General features: G+C 40.5%; 1 pseudogene; it reads right to left on the bottom strand.

Moving 5' to 3' along the window:
• Positions 1 to 750: 750 nt before the first annotated feature.
• LOC104456804 lies at positions 751 to 3301 on the bottom strand (annotated as a pseudogene).
• Positions 3302 to 17932: the final 14631 nt, after the last annotated feature.

Raw genomic sequence — 17932 nt, 5'->3', positions numbered from 1 at the left:
GGATCGTCTTCCAATATGCTCATTGGACAGCTCTGTATCTAGAAGATTTGGTAGCCGTTGAGTGACAAAGGTAGAATCCCAAATTGATTCCAATCGCCCATACAAACGGAATCTTGGTTTCCATAAGTAAAGATTCTTCATATAAAAAGATCTTGTCTTCAAGATCCAATCGTCAATCAAATAGATTGAGTCAATCAAATCAATCTTGATGTGGAATCCAAACCAGATCACTAGCCGTTATATGATTGGGCTTGAATTACGTTTTGTCGAATCTGGATATAAAGTCCGATAGCAATAGACTTTACAATCTGAGTCGAGTGCGATAGACTTTTGCGAGTCCGAGTGCGATAGACTTTGCAATCGAGTGCGAGTGCAATAGACTCGGACTTTGCAACGGGTCCGAACATATTCTGCTTCGAATAGATTTAGTTTTAAGGTCTGAACACCGTCCGAATAAGTTCAGCTCCAACATAGAGTACGTCTTACAAGTTCGAGCTTCAGCAGATAGAGTCTCGTCTTCTGGTTCATCATTCACGTTCAGTCTGGAATTTGTCAGAATGATCAGACTTCTGATATAGGACAGACTTTGACACTAAATTCTGGTAGTCTTCAGACTTTGACACAGAAGTCTAGAAATCTTCAGAATATACTTTGGACATATGTTACGTTCAGTCTTCTGATAGTCTTCTGACTTTGACAATATCCTTTATATGTTCTATCATCTGCATGGTCTTTTACTTAACCATTAAACACGTTAGTAGCCTTTGATTTATTTTGTCATCTTCAAAACATCATAAGGAATTTCCCTAACAGTGGCATGATATCATAGCACAATAATGCTAAAGGGTAGAGATGTCCTGGCACGGCAGAATGTTCTACAAGCCTCCTCATATTGTCTACCACAGCAGAATCAAAGGGTGCCTGCCCACTCTTTTATATCAGAATCACTGAAAATGGCAGATGACAACGGCTAGAGAACTAAATGGATTTTAGTGAGCAGACCAAACTTTTCTATCTTCGAGTGGCAGAATGAAGTAAACACAAGTGATTACAACTATGGTACTGTATGGAAGTTCGATAAAGCATATTTGACATACTCAAGAAAGAGCAGCATCAGAAAAGGAACTCTGCTGCACAATCCCAGAGAGCGGAGTGAAAACCTACCGGATACCATTCCCCTGTAAGAGGATTAGGATGATCTCTTCCACCACTTGGCGCAATCCACAGTAGTTGTGATCCACCCCTGCAATGCTCAGGCATAACTAGCATATCATCTCACTTGTAGTAAGAGCATTGGTCTACTTATGACCATGAAGAATCAATGTAAGGACAAATAGAGGAGGCAAAAGGTGACCAACTGTTCACATTAAATAGGATCTTTACCATCAGTTCATTTTCACAGGAGCTGAAGATACATCACCGTTCAATTGTTTTCATATATGAGATTGCATTCACATGAAAAGCTGTGAACGTAGTACCTTAAAAGCAAAGCCATTTCCTTCAAGCTTCGTGTATTTGATCTCCTTTTCATCTCAACAAGCTCTAGAACATCAAACATATGCTTTTACGAATATACACAAACAAGGTTCCTAGAAAAAATAGAAGATTCGAGTTATGAGCTTGCCTAATCACTCATCAGCATGTTAAACTTTATAACTACTCATAAGGATAGAGATTTTAAGCACCTTCCCATACTGAAGGGCTTGCAGAGTGGATCTGTTACAACTCTATCTCCAGCTACATAAGTCTACACTAGAAGATAAAAGATATGTTCAAGCAAGTGGCCCACTTGTGGCCTATACTCACGAATGAGGTAATAATCAAGTCTAATAAAAGATAAAATCTGTACCACATTCTCCGCAATATGTGAATGTGTTCCTTCAAGAAGCAGAGCAATAACAGCTGGATCTGCTTCCGTTTGGTGGTTGGATATCAAAACGACGTTGTGGCCCTGCAATTTAAGATATAAATTAGCATTGTATAACAGTTGGATCCTCTTCTATAGTGATCTGTTGCCTCTATTTACTTTGTGAAGCAGCTAAAGGTCAAATTTGATGTGCATGCATACAATAAACCAGAATCATTTATAAACAGTTTCAGATCATAATTCTACATTACAAGCAAGCAGAATGCAATCTACTGAATGGTAATTTCATTCAGTGAAGAGCAATAGGAAAGGCCAAGAATTGAAATATATAGGAGTCCAAGCTAACACTTGAATCACAGAAAATATACTGTACAAAAAAAGAACAAGAGGGATATACTATGGCTTTCAGTTATTCTTTAGACTAACAAAAACAATTTCAGTTTAAGAGGCAATGTGAATGCAACAGGTTTCAGTAAGACACAGAGTCATCATCGGTCCATCTAAAAGAGAAGGGTAACAAAAGAACTATTCACCTCCTGAAGTTTCTCACGGATTTCATCAAAAACAGGAATGTTTCCAACATATGAGTTTCTGCAGAAAGGAAAATCAGAAGCAAAGAGCAAATTAAGAGATATGTGAGAGTAAAAACAACTCAGAAATGCTAAGAGATATGAGGAAAGTAACTAATTAGTCAAAGGTCCAATGAGAAAAGCTAGCGCAGGAGCTTTCCCTGTTTAGGGATAAGTCCATAAAAACCCTCTGAAAACAATTTAGGAGTTTGCAATTCATATATTGAGTTAATAACAGAAGCTTAATTCTTAGTATTTTATGCTCCCTAGTATTCTGAATTATTATTTAAAAAGAGGACAGAAGGGACAGTGTTTTTGCACTTTCCTGGAATGGAAATCAATTTTTCCTAAAGCAATTAGGGCTGAAAGGGGAGTAAAGGTGGAAAAAAGACGTCATGACAAAGTGGCAAGTTTCCTAGAAATGCAAGTTAATTAAAAGTAAATGTGTAGGTTCATCGCTAGAACGTCATGGACCTTTGACATGTGAAGACAAGCCAAGCAAATTATAGAACATAAATAATTTGAGTGCCTTTTAATATTCTTCAGCGAAGCTTTGTGAAGGAAGTGAGCACAAAATTATCGATGAACCTGAAATCAACCAGAGGATGGATGTAATTTTGACCAAACATATAGTAGTCAAAAGGCTCCCTTGTTGCTTTGTGGTATGGAGGGAAGATAAAAGGATCCTGAAAGATTACTGCTTTCTGTCAGATCAAAAGTTTTACACATCCAAGAACGAGCAGATAACCAGCGAAGCTCACAATCAACCTAGCCTTCAAAATGCATCGGCAATTATACTCTGGTAGTTACTTTTGACAGCGAGAAGTCCAAGAACGAGCAATAGCAAAGGAGAACCGTGACACATGGAACCTGTGGAAGGGATCAAAGCATCAAACAGCAACACACCAGTAGGCAAACAAGCAGCTTCCTTCCTACAGAGATCGAACGGAGCCGAACCTGCCGTAGGGAGACATCACCGACTTAGCCTTCGCCAATTGTAGGCGGCACAAACAAGAAAAACCAGAAATCGTATCAGAAAGTGGACCTCCAAGATTTCAAAGGAGGAGGGGGCGGTGGATCGGGGATGGGGAATCGATCGACGGAGCGAAAAGAGGCGGCGTTACGGCAGCGAATGCTGGTGAGAGGGGTGGCGACCTCTGGGCGGGTGGACAGGCAAAGGTTCCTGGGGAGGTAGACGAGGGCGAGCCGGAACGCGACCGACGCGACGACCCATGTCCAGAACCCCGAGCGTGCGCGCTTCTGCTTCTTCGTCTCCGTCTTCTGCTTCGTCGTTTCTCTCTCCTCCATTTTCGCCGTCGTGGTTCGACGCGTTGGCGTCAGGTGCGTAGGTGGAGGTGGAGGAGATGGGGGCGACGGACTCCGACGCCGACGGAGGCAATTGGTGGAGGGGAGTCGGTGTCGGGGTTTGCTGGAAGAGAGGCACAACTTTGAGGACGAAAGAGAGAGAGAGAGAGAGAGAGAGAGAGAGAGAGAGAGAGAGAGAGAGAGAGAGAGATAGCGGACAAGAGGTCGCGAGAGGGAGGCGGAGGCTGCGTTGGCGTCGGTATCGGAGTCGAGGGCGACGGAGGCAACCGGCGGAGGTGGAGGTGGAGGGCCGTCGGCGTCGCGTTTCGCTGGAAGAGAGGCACGACTTCGTAGAGGGGGAAGAGAGAGAGAGAGAGAGAGAGCAGAGCGGACGTCGCGAGAGGAAGGAGGAGGAGCGTCGGCGGCGTCGGTGTCGGTGTCAGGGTGGGGGGCAATGGAAGCAACTAGCGGAGGCAGAGGGAAGAGAGGAGAACGCAGGTCTCGATCGTTCTCTGTTTGTTCTCCTGCGAGGAGAGAGAAAGTGAGAGAAAATTGCAAAAATTTCAATTGAGGAGAGAAAAATCTTTTAGGCGGGAGTCGTGACCTGTCTTTTCTTTTGCAGCGAGCCAAGCCAAGCCGAGCCGAGCCCGCCCCCTATTTTCTCGTGAGGAGAGAGAGGAGAGAGACAAAAGCGCAGAAGACGGAGAGAAGAGAGAAGATGTGGCGGGTCCCGTCGACAGGTGTCGACGCCTGAATGGTTCAGAGCAATAATGACGTGGCACTGTTAGGGTACCCAATATTTTCTCTTTCTTTTGCGGTGAAGCTGAGTCGAGTCAGCCAAAATTCAATGCTTTCCTTTTTCAACAGGTCCCGCTTGAGGACACGTGCCGATTTTTCATTGGTACGTGCGCATCAAGTCAGATGACGTGGCGTGTACATATCATTACTGAATATTTTCTCCTAAAATGTAGATGAGGTAGAGGAGGAAGAAGACAGCGCAAAATGAAGATAAGAGTTAACTAGGGTAGAGTTAAGTTAGCTTTTGATCGTCGTTGATCACTCGCGAATTATTAAAGCGTCTAGTTACGTCAACCACGTGCTGCAGATGGGACGACCTGATACATCGTGGGGTCACGTGGAAATGTCAACCTCACGCTAAGGGACCCCACTCCGTCCTACCTCTCTCTTTCTGCATGTCGTCAAGTCCAGAAAAATCCAAATCGGGTTTTCTTGTCCTAGGGAAGGGCACAACCAAACCGCACTAACCGACAAAAGAGACGTGTGAGCCCGTCTCAAGAAAGGGGATAAGCTCTCTGGCCTGTCCTTGTCCAATGCTTGCATGCGCTCGTCCTGTCCTTTTCAACCTTTACATACCTGTTCCCAGTACTCTAGATTTGCTTACATATATAGTAAACACCCTCTGAGCATTATAGAACATTTATAATCGTTGTCCTTTTCTGGATCCAATTTGGCGCACGCTAAACCTGGAGCTTGATTTGATCCAATTTGGTGCACACATAATCAATAAATCTCAGCTCCTTGTCATGTCAACCTCACGCTAAGGGACCCCACTCCGTCCTACCTCTCTCTTTCTGCATGTCGTCAAGTCCAGAAAAATCCAAATCGGGTTTTCTTGTCCTAGGGAAGGGCACAACCAAACCGCACTAACCGACAAAAGAGACGTGTGAGCCCGTCTCAAGAAAGGGGATAAGCTCTCTGGCCTGTCCTTGTCCAATGCTTGCATGCGCTCGTCCTGTCCTTTTCAACCTTTACATACCTGTTCCCAGTACTCTAGATTTGCTTACATATATAGTAAACACCCTCTGAGCATTATAGAACATTTATAATCGTTGTCCTTTTCTGGATCCAATTTGGCGCACGCTAAACCTGGAGCTTGATTTGATCCAATTTGGTGCACACATAATCAATAAATCTCTTCGGCTCGAGATTGGAATGTATGAAAATTTGTCTGGCAATTTTCATCACATTTCATCTCTCCCTTAGAAGAAACTATTCATTTCTTTCCTTTTAATTAGAGAAAACCATGCATTAATTTCACTGCCTATGTTGATTAATCTAGAGAAGAGAACCAAAGAGAACAAATTTCCTATGGGTCCACAGAATATTTCCCCTTACTTGTGAGGGGCAACAAAAGGAAATAAAAGAATCCAAAGTGACCGCATCATAGACCTATATTCTTTCTAAGGGATGATTGCAAAATTTTATTTTATTCTTAATATCGTCTTGTCAGGTCCATATCCTATCATTATTAGTCTACTTTGTAATCAAATATTTGTGTTTTTCCACTATAAATTATTATTTTAATCATTCCTTCATCCCTCACATATAATGTAATCAAGTCTCTTCAATATTCTTAATTATTATTTTGTCTATTCCTTCTATTCAACTTCTTCATTATTTTTAACCTCTCTACGATATTGCCGCCAATTGCACCTCTCATTTGAGGCTACTTTCAGTTTCAGTCTAGAGTTTTAATCACGATTTCAATTTAATAGAAGGAAAGATAGACATAGTGCTTTACCAAAATGGTGACAAAAAGAAAGTGACGTTAATAGCTAATCATGGTCAATTTAAAGTTGCCTTTTTGTCTTCATTGTTCGCGTGGCAATTATTAAGTTTTGTGTTATATCAACCTCGCACTCTAGGTGTCAATACAACATCATACACCTACAGTCCTATATCTCGTTCAAACTTCATACATATGAACACTAATATTAACTTCATCATGTTAATGTGGCCACAACCATATAATGATTACATATCTAGTCCCAAAGTCGTACCAATTATTTTACGAATAACAACGGCAAATATTCTGAAAAAAAAAAAGCTTCCTCTCAGTTCGGTTGATCACCCAAAATAAAAAAATGATTTTAACTGATGGAAAAATATAAAAATGATTTTAACCGACAGTAAAAAAATATACTTATATATACAATATATATATATATATATATATATATAGTCAGCATGCATGTATAAATAATGTAGTGCGGCAAAAGAAGTCGTTCTTCTATTGACCGCAGACATAATAAAAGTTTTAATTACAAAAATATCACATATTCAATGTGTAGTTGTGGAATTCAATGGTTGCAATGATTGAAATGTCCATGTTTATTGATCTAGTGGAGAGAACGGAACAAATCTTTTTTTCCGGGCCCACAAAATATTAATCAGACCTATATTCTCCCCTAAGACATGTTATGAAAAAAATTATATTTTACCCACTATTATATTGTCAAGTTCAAATAATATCATTATTATTCTGCTTCATAATCAAATACTTGGGTTCTTCCACTTTAAATTGTTGTTTTGATAATCGCTTCATCTATAATGTCGAATATAATTAAGTTTCTTCAAAGTTTTCAATTGTTGTTTCATCTATTTCTTTGATTCAACTTCTTAGGTATTTTTAACCTCTCCACGAGATTGCTGCCAATTGTACATCTCATTTCAAGCCACATTTAATTTTAGCCTAGAGTTTATATATATATATATATATATATATATATATATATATATAATGTGAGATTAATGTTAGAATTTAGATAAGTAATAGTTTCTAATATAGAAAAAAATATCCACCAAACCTTTCTAGGAGTTTTAAAAAGAAAAGAAAGGATGGGGAGCTCAGCTCCCAAATTTAGAACGTTAAGCTGCCAACGTTGACTTTGAATAGAAATTGAGAAAAAAAAAAGGATGAAGGAAAATAACAGATTTTAAAAAGAATGTAATGTAAAAATTATGTGGCTCTAGTAATTATCTGGTGTGTATGAATTGGAGGGACTGCCACACCTAATGAAGATTTGTCGGATGCTCAAAGAATCCTAAGCATCTATCTATTAATCTTGTGAATATGCGTAGGGTTTGAGTTACATACATAACTCCATTGAAATAAATTTTCATGGAAAATGGCCTTTTCATTTTCATCATTTATCTTTCAAAACCTCACATCAATAGTTCGAAAATTTCCTTGATTGGTTGCACCTCGTTGACGGATCTAGGGAATATGAAGTGTATTAGTGCATAATTATAAATATGTTAAGTGTATCACGTTATTCAATGATTGACCCTGACCACGTCTCTCTCTCTCATTGACTTCTCTTTGCTAATGATCTCCATGTAATGACCCTCTTTCTTATTAATTCTTTGCAAAAATAAGTGACGTGAACAACTCATCACAAGGCCGACGCTTCAAATTGCAAACTCCCAAATCCTTGCGGGGTCTCCCCCTCCCTATCATGTCTACGATCCTTGCTCCGATGTTGCTTTCTCTCTCTCTCTCTAAAACACAGATGAGGAGGAAGACAGAACAAAGTGAAGTGAAGAGTTAACTGGGGTGGAGTTAAAGTTGCTTTTTGGCAATCTATGGTCACTTGGCAATTGTTAAGAGCTTCGTGTTAATGTCGACCACATGCTTCACACGAGGAGTACGGCCTGGTACATCGTGGGTCAGTTTCTTATGTTGCTTTCTCTCTCTCTCTCTAAAACACAGATGAGGAGGAAGACAGAACAAAGTGAAGTGAAGAGTTAACTGGGGTGGAGATTGCTTTTTGGCAATCTATGGTCACTTGGCAATTGTTAAGAGCTTCGTGTTAACGTCGACCGCATGCTTCACATGAGGAGTACGGCCTGGTACATCGTGGGTCAGTTTCTTATGTTGCTTTCTCTTTCTCTCTCTCTCTAAAACACAGATGAGGAGGAAGGCAGAACAAAGTGAAGTGAAGAGTTAACTGGGGTGGAGTTAAAGTTGCTTTTTGGCAATCTATGGTCACTTGGCAATTGTTAAGAGCTTCGTGTTAATGTCGACCGCATGCTTCACACGAGGAGTACGGCCTGGTACATCGTGGGTCAGTTTCTTATGTTGCTTTCTCTCTCTCTCTCTAAAACACAGATGAGGAGGAAGGCAGAACAAAGTGAAGTGAAGAGTTAACTGGGGTGGAGTTAAAGTTGCTTTTTGGCAATCTATGGTCACTTGGCAATTGTTAAGAGCTTCGTGTTAATGTCGACCGCATGCTTCACACGAGGAGTACGGCCTGGTGCATCGTGGGTCAGGTTGAATTATTAAAGTTTCTTATGTCCACCTCAAGCCCGAGGACCAGTCTACCGTACTGTCCTCTCTTTTTGCACATTGTCCTTTCCAGCTTCAAGTTAATGTATCCACCACCATATATGATTAAATATCTGTAGGCAATTTCGTATAAATTATTTTATGAAAAATAGCAATAGATATTCTGAAAAAAGCTACTTGTTAATTCGGTCGATCGCCCAAAACTAAAACAGTTTTAATCGATGAGAAATTTTTTTAAAATCCAATATAATCAAATAATAATCTTGCACGTATAATTATTTTAGTGTCACAATAGGAACTATTATTCTATCAAACAGTCAACCTTATAAAAATTTTAATATATTAATAATGACATTCAATTTCTCTTTGATCCACATGAAATCAAATCGGGCCATTCCATAGAATGAAGTGGGTTTTAGGAATGGGGTGAATAGAGAGGAGGAAATAAAGATTCAAGGAATATGAAGGGAATGGTAGAGCAAGATTTTCTTGTGAATCCACTAGATATTTTTCTCCTAAAAGTGGGAGGAAATAGAGGGAAAGGCAAAAATGAGTGCCTTCTTCCCTTGAATGGCGAGTTCAGTGGGGGCCATACTATTTATTGCATTTTCTCGACTCTCTGTCTACGAGGTGAGACATGTGACAGATGTTTGACTGAGACGAGTTAAAGCTCCAAAAATATCTACAGAAGTGTCAGCAACCCCTTCAGTGAAGGATCCCCGGCCTTTGAAAGGAATTGTAAGGTTCCTCGGAATGTACATGAACCCTAATCGGATCTCAACTAGGTTGGCCAATGGGTTGAGCCAGTCCAGACCCATGCTCCTGGGTTGAAAAGGGGTAGGCCTTGGGCACTTCGGTGTCGATTGCGATGAGGCGAAGATGACAGCAACTACATTGAAAAATTGAGGAAGACAATGTCGACCTTTTGCTATGGTGGGAGGCCAAATTGTTATGTTTTTCCTATTCTTTCCATGGTGGATGGTGACGTGCTCACTCCATTGGCTTCAATTATACAGTTAGAGTCCATTTTTAGTACTAGCAAATGGATTATTATAGACTATAAGCAAATGTTGAGTTACAAGAATATGGGAATGACCATCGCCTGCATCTCTTGGCCCATCCTCGATGTGCGTAGGCTGTACAGCGTGTCATCTAATTATCTAAAACATCTATGGAATCGCCCAAAAAAAAAAAAAATGCCACAATTTGATTAAGCTCTGATGCTGCTACTGCTGTGTGCGCTCTCTTCCTCTCTCTGAAACACTAACGAGGAGGAGGAGGACAAGACAAAGTAAGGTTAAGAGTTTAACTGGGGTAGAGTTAAGTTACTCTTTGCCCATCGTCGATCACTTTGCAATTTTGCAATTATTAAAATTTTGGCCTGTTCCGCAGGGGAGAGTACGATGTATGAAGGATCACATGACAATTTAAAGCTTGTCATTATGTCAAACCTCACGTTCAGGACCTAGCTCCGCCATACCGTCCAAGACCTAGCTCCGCTGTACTGTCCTATCTCTCATTTCACATAGAGTTGGAAGGGCACATCAAAGCAGCTTTGACTGATAAATGAGAACAAAAAAAAACAAGGTAGAGAAGTAATGGAGATCAAAAGAGAAGATAGAGCACTCAAAAAACATTTCTCGATACTTTTTTATTTTTTCCACTCAAAATGTACCAAATAATTGAATACTCCTGTAGTGAGTTGTGATGGCAATCGCAACCTAAATAGCACTGACATGCGACATGATACGACAATTATTAAAGCTTCGACGTGTTCCGCAGATGAGAGTACAATGTATGAAGGGTCACATGACAATTTAAAGCTTGTCATTATGTCAAACCTCATGTTCAGGACCTAGCTCTGCCATACCGTCCAAGACCTAGCTCCACCGTACCGTCCTATCTCTCATTTCACATATTGTCTAGTCCAGAAAAAACCAAATAAATTTGGAAGGGCACATCAAAGTAGCTCTGACTGACAAATGAGAACAAAAAAAAAAAAAAAAAAAAAAAAAAACAAGGTAGAGAAGTAACGGAGATCAAAAGAGAAGATAGAGCACTCAAAATTTTTTTAGATATTGATAAGTTTTATCTGATAAGGCTGATTTAGAAGTCTAATTTTCATTGGCCACCACTTTCAATTGAAAAATTTACTATTTCCTCTATGGACTCTCATAATTTAGCATTATGTTGATTGTTGACAGAATCACTAGTATTATATGTCTATTTAATAGATAATTTCTGGTTGCTCAAGCTTAGAACAACTTAAGCATGTCATTAATTGATTTAATTTCTCGATCTTATTGGAGGTACTTGCTAAATTGTGTCTCAATCTTATTGGAGGTACTTGCTAAATTGTGTCCGATGGTTTTTCTATCCTGTAACATGTTCCTTTGTCAGACACTACTGTTGACAAGCATAAAAAAAACTTTTTCCACAAAAATTCTCAATTGATATTGCACAAGTTGACGACAAAGTGAGGCAATCAGTGTACATTTTTGTTGCTATTAGGCTGAAGTCAAAATGCGCTCGCAAGAGAATCTTTTGTTAAGAAAAATGGAAGAATGAATAGTTTTATGATGGTTTGCCTCTAGGAATTTCTGGTTCTTCTAACTTCATGAATATACAAGTGTTTCGTCCATACCTTTCTTTTTCCTGATGTAAAGAATACTCGTTTAGTCACCGCCGTAGATAGCTAGACAATTTTGACTATTTCACCGCCGTAGTATAGTTGGAAGACAACGCGTTTTCTTCTTTCTCCAAGTACTCTTGCTGCCCAAGTACTCTTGATCCTTCTTTCTTCATGGTTAAACAGCCATTGTTGACTTATTTTCAAGATTTCTCTTCTTCACCGCCTCAGCCTCTCTTGGATTTCTTTTTATCTTCAATAAGTTCTCTGAAGAAACTTTGCTTCATTCTTTCGGCTGCTTGCTAATGAAGAAACGTGTTTCCCATGCTTCTGCTCACTTGCATTCCCACGTGAATCTTCTAGGTTCAGCTAGCAACCTTGTTGGAATATAATACGCGGAAACGATAAGATCTTGTAATTTACATCAACGCGAAATCGCCAGAGAAATAAACAAGAAAAATAAGAACATCAGAAATTTACATGGTTCGGTCCGAGTATTAATACCTACGTCCACGGGGAGAGCAGCAGCAAATAATCCACTAAAATTGGAGAATCAGAGTTTACAATCACTCAATCGCTTAAGTGTTTCACACACCTAGATTTAACCCCAAACCCTAAGTATTTATAAATAAATAACTCACTGAGACATAAACTCACAGTACAAATTACCGCATTACAAAACTCTCTACGTATGGCTTCGCGAGGCTTCAAGATCTTGCAGATCTTCTTCAAGCAACGTGGACGTCTTCTCATGTACGTAAGGCTTCGGCGGACATTGAAAAAAATGTCAATACAAGCAGGGCAAGAAAGTCACAATCATACCCGATATTCAGAGCGCCGGAGCTAGAAAGCGGCAGCCATAAAGTGGAGAATTTCCATCCATTTGCTGTCTCGTTCGCTACCTCAGGTCAACATTACGCAATTAGTCCAGGTTCAGTTCTGACTATAGCTGCAACCTATCTCATATTGGGGAAAAGTTACTGCCCTCGATCCTTTCTTCGTAGAGTTTTATCTTCCCTTCTATACGTGTGCCCCAAAAGTCAAATTCTTGACTTTGGGCCCACCATCTTCTCTTTCACGTGCAGGGAACTCCTTCGTAGAGAAGACTTCATCGGCAATTGAAGAAATCCTGGAATATTGTGTGATTGGGCCTATCATGTGTTGGGATATAATATGCAGAAACGACAGGATCTTGCAATTTACGTCAACGCGAAATCACCAGAGAAATTAACTTGAGAAAATCAACGACAGAAATTTACGTGGTTCGGTCCAAGATCGGTACCTACGTCCACGGGGAGAGCTAGCATCAAATAATCCACTAAAATTGGAGAATCAGAGTTTACAATCGCTCAATCGCTCAAGTGTTTTCCGCACCTAGATTTAACCCCAAACCTAGAGTGTATAAATAACAACTCGCTTGCGTATAAACTCACGGCACAAATTACCGCGCATCCCTTGCCTCGAAGTATAACACGCGCACGGCTCAATCGTCACTTTGACGTGCGGCTTCTCTTCGGCGGATGTACGCGTGAACGTGTGTCCTCTTGTGCGGCTACGTTCTTCGTCGGACGCTCGTACGTGCAGAGCCCTACTGACGAAAAACCAAAGAAGAAAACTCTCTGCTTCTTTTATATATGTGGGTCTAAGTCAAAGGCCCACCACCACTTTTGAATTCCTACGCATGGAGGACTTCACGCCGAACGTGTGTGTGTGCGCGAGTGTGCCCAAGGTCAAACCTTTGACCTTGGGCCCCACCATTAATCATCCACGTCCAGAGGCTTCACGGCTTCATTCTTCTTCTTCAATTTGGATTCCGCAACAACAAAGAAGAAAGTTTCACTTCAAATATTTTACTTTTATATTTCTTCTTTTCCAGCAAAAAACTCGAGACATAATTTTAACATCATGGATAGCATCTTTCAGCAACAATTCCGAAAGAAGGAATTTGTATACCGTGTGCCCATTTTTTTTTCTCCTTTTGAAATTCCTTTGCAAGTCTAGTGAATTTCAAACTCGAGTCATAATTTAACAATTCTCCACCTTGGCTCGATGTTTGAAGCCAAGTTATACTGCTCATCATCCATGCTGCTCTCCCAACGCCCCGACAGGCACTCACTCTCCACAGATGCCAATAGAGCTCAAGCAAAGCTTAAGCTTCGCCAAAGGAACAAACTTAGTCATCATGTCTGCCGGGTTATCTGCTGTAACAATCTTTTTAACAATAACAATACCCTTAGCTAAGACATCTAAGATGAAGTAGTACCTGATATTAATATGTTTCGTTCGCTTGTGATAAACTGGATTATACGCCAAATATATTGCACCTTGGTTATCACAGTGTAACCATATCGCCTCCTTCGCTACAAAGGTTAGTGTCATGTATTCTGCCTCAGTCAAAGACAAGGTAATGTGATTCTGTAAAGACGCTTTCCAACTAACTGCACCACCCGCTAGCGTAAACACGTACCCTGCTAAAAACTTGCAATCATCCAAGTCACCGGCGTGATCCGAATCCATAAAAAACTAGTGGTCTTATTGCCATTGTTGTCCCTTCGATACATTATACCCACGTCTGTTGTCCCATTCAAATATCTGAGGATCCACTTCACAGCTTTCTAATGAGCTTTACTAGGATGTTTCATATAGCGACTAACCATGCTCACAGTTTGTGAAATATCAGGCTTAGTGCACACCATAGCATACATAATGCTATCCACGGCAGTAGAATAAGGAACACGGGACATATGCTCCTCCTCCTCCTCAATCTACGGTGATAATTTATCTGAAAGTTTAAAGTGCTTCGCTAAAGGTGTACTTACAGATTTTGCTATCTGCATATTAAAACATACTACGATCTTCTCAATATATTTCTTTTGAGATATACGTAAAACTTCCACAGCCTTGTCACGCAAAATCTCCATACCCAATATTTTCTTTGCAGCATCTAAATCTTTCATCTCAAATTTAGCATTTAATTGCCTCTTCAGCACATCAATATCAGATATATTCTTAGCTGCTATCAGCATATCATCAACATATAAGAGTAGATAAATCAAAGAACCATCATTCAATCTCTTATAGTAAACGCAGCTATCCATCTAACTTTTTGAATAGTCTTGACTAGCCATAAAAGCATCAAAACGTTTATACCACTACCTAGGAGACTGTTTTAGCCCATACAAAGATTTCTTTAACAAGCAAACATGATATTCCTTACTCGGAATCAAATCCCTCTGGTTACCTCATGTAAATCTGCTTCTCCAACTCACTGTGAAGAAACACAGTTTTCACATCTAGCTGCTCTAACTCGAGATCCTGCGAAGCAACTAAGGCAAGTAAAACACGAATAGAAGTATATCTTACCACAGGAAAGAACATCTCATTATAGTCAATGCCCTCACGTTGTGTATATCCCTTCGCCACAAGTCTCACCTTATTCCTCGCTGCCTCTACACCGGGAATGCCCTCTTTCCATTTGAAGACCCATTTACTTCCGACAATCTTTTGGCTCTTGGGTACTTTGACCAGCTCCCATATTTGATTTCGATTGAGTGATTCCATCTCTTCACTCATAGCTCCTAGCCACTGCGACGACTCCGAACTAGCCATTGCATCAGAGTAAGACGAAGGCTCATCTGCCTCCACCTCATCACCTACAGTCAATGCATAAGTAATATCTGTATAACCATAACGTACTGGTGGTTTAATTTGCATTCTCTCTCTATCTGCGGCCATAGTCTGTTGCGGCTTTACTGGTTGTTCACTATCACCGACTTCAGGAATTGCGGCTTCATTTACAATCTCAACCTCTATTACCTTTGAGGTCTTCGGAGTCTCCACCTGAAGCTCCACCTCACTTATGAAACCATGATCTGTCTTCTCTGCTGGTTGTGTCTCAGAACTCCTCTGTTGAAGCATTGCAATTTCGTCGAAGATCACATCTCTGCTGATTAGAAAACTGGGTGATCTAGGATCGGTGCACCACAGTCGATAGCCTTTCACCCCATGTGCATAACCCAGAAATATGCATTTCTTTGCCCTTGGCTCAAGCTTACCATCACTCACAGGAGTATATACAAGACATCCGAATATTCGTAATCCAGAATAATCAACAGGTTTCCCCGACCATACTTCCTCAAGAGTCTTCCACTCGATAGCAAATGATGGAGATCGATTAATTAGATAACATGACATGTTCATTGCTTAAGTCCAAAATTCCTTGCCAAGTCCTGCATGCGAAAGCATGCATCGAGCTCGCTCAAGCAAAAGTTCCGTTCTTCCGTTCTGCCACGCCATTCTGCCGTGGTGTCCCAGGTACTGTGCGGTGTCTTACAATGTCTTCTTTCTCGCAAAACTCGGTAAAATCTTTACTACAGAACTCCATGCCATTATCGATTCTTAGACACTTGATTTGCTTATCTGACTGCTTCTCAATCAAAGCCTGAAATTTCTTGAACCGATCAAACACATCATATTTGTGCTTTAGAAAGTAAACCCATATATTCCTCGAATAATCATTAATAAATGTCAGCATATATTGGACACCTTCTTTCGAAGGAACCGAAGACGGGCCCCGGACGTCTGAATGAATATATTCCACTGGTCATTTGGTCGAATGAATAGCTGTAGTAAACTTAACTCGGTGCTGCTTCCCATACATGCAGTGCTCACATAAGTCCAGCTTCCCTGTTTTCTGACCCTTCAACAACCCCCTTTCACTCAGCATCGTCATACCTGCCTCACTCATGTACCCTAAACGCATATTCCATAATTGAGTCAAGTTAGAGTCTGACTCACTTGATGAAATTGCAGCAGTTCTAGTTACGGTCTCTCCCAGTAGATGATAGAGAGTATTCACTTTCTTCCCATTCATCACTGTCATGGCACCTCGAGAGATTCTCAATGCTCCACCTTCAGCGGTGTACCTACACTTGATGTCATCAAGTGTCCCCAGAAAAATAAGGTTCTTCTTGAGCTCCAGTACATGCCTCACATCAGTCAATGTGCGCACCAACCCATCGTGCATTTGGATCCGGATTGTCCCTATCCCCACAGCCTTATAGACTGCATTATTCCCCAAAAGAACCCTACCACCATCTGTATCTTGATAAGTGGTAAACCAGTTCTTATGAGATGTTATATGATAAGAACACCCCGAATCTAGCACCCATTCGTCTCCTGACGAAGTAGCAGTCACACATAAGACAGTTTCTACATCCCTATTGCTCCCTTCAGCAACGTTTGCCACACTGCTTGTAGCATTTTGCTTATCAAATTTATTTCTCCGCTTTGAACAATTTCTCCTGATGTGCCCCTTCTCGTGACATTTAAAGCACTTCACGCGTCCCTTGGACTTTCTATTGCGTGATTTCGATATGCTTTTACCTTTGCTGCTACTAGGTTCTTAATGTTGTTCTTTACCCCGAATTGTCAGTGCTTGCGTTGCCCCTTTCGCCAGACCATCATCTTGCAACTTTCTTTGCCACTCCTTAGAGAATAAGGCGGACTTTACCTCTTCTGAGGTAATAATAATATGCCCCTACAATAGCGAATCAGTAAAGTATTCCCGTGACTCTGGTAAAGAGGTTAACAACATTATGCCATGTTCTTCATCATTATGTATCTTACCGACGTTCTTCAAATCCAACATGAGTTTATTAAATTCATTTAGGTGGGTTCTGATAGACGTACCTTCAGTATATCTAGATTGAAAGATCTTCTTTAGCATATACAAGCGATTGTTCAAACCTTTCTTCACATATAGTGCTTGAAGTTTTGCTTATAATGCCGCGGCATCCTTTTCCTCAATAACCTCTAGTAAGACCTCATCCAACAAATTTAACAGGATTATGCTCTTTGCTTTTTGCATAAGCTCTACCCTCTCTGAGACTTTCATTATAATCAGCAACTCATCTTTGCCATCTAGTGCCTTGGCCAAACCTCGTGTTGTCAATAAAGCCCGCATCTTGATGCTCCATAACACAAAGTTATTTCTCCCATCAAACTTCTCAATTTCAGATTTCCTCTCAGATATAATTGCAATAACAGAATTTCCAGATAATAATCAGACAAGCAAAAGCCCCAAATCACAATCAAGAAATCCAACCCCATGCTCTGATGCCAATTGTTGGGATATAATACGCGGAAACGATAGAATCTTGCAATTTACATCAATGCGAAATAGCCAGATAAATAAACAAGAAAAATGAGAACACTAGCAATTTACATGGTTCGGTCTGAATATCGGTATCTACGTCCACGGGGAGAGCCACCAACAAATAATCCACTAAAATTGGAGAATCAGAGTTTACAATCGCTCAATCGCTTAAATGTTTCTCACACCTAGATTTAACCAAAAACCCTAAGTGTTTATAAATAAACAACTCACTGGGACATAAACTCACAACACAAATTACCGCGTTACAAAACTCTCTACGTATGGCTTCATGAGGCTTCAAGATCTTGTAGATCTC

This window comes from Eucalyptus grandis, chromosome 1 (assembly GCF_016545825.1).
Source record: "Eucalyptus grandis isolate ANBG69807.140 chromosome 1, ASM1654582v1, whole genome shotgun sequence".
NCBI classification, from domain to species: Eukaryota; Viridiplantae; Streptophyta; class Magnoliopsida; order Myrtales; family Myrtaceae; genus Eucalyptus; species Eucalyptus grandis.
The sequence above is the reverse complement of the archived record's forward strand: the minus strand, read 5'-3'. Positions and strand labels throughout refer to the sequence as shown.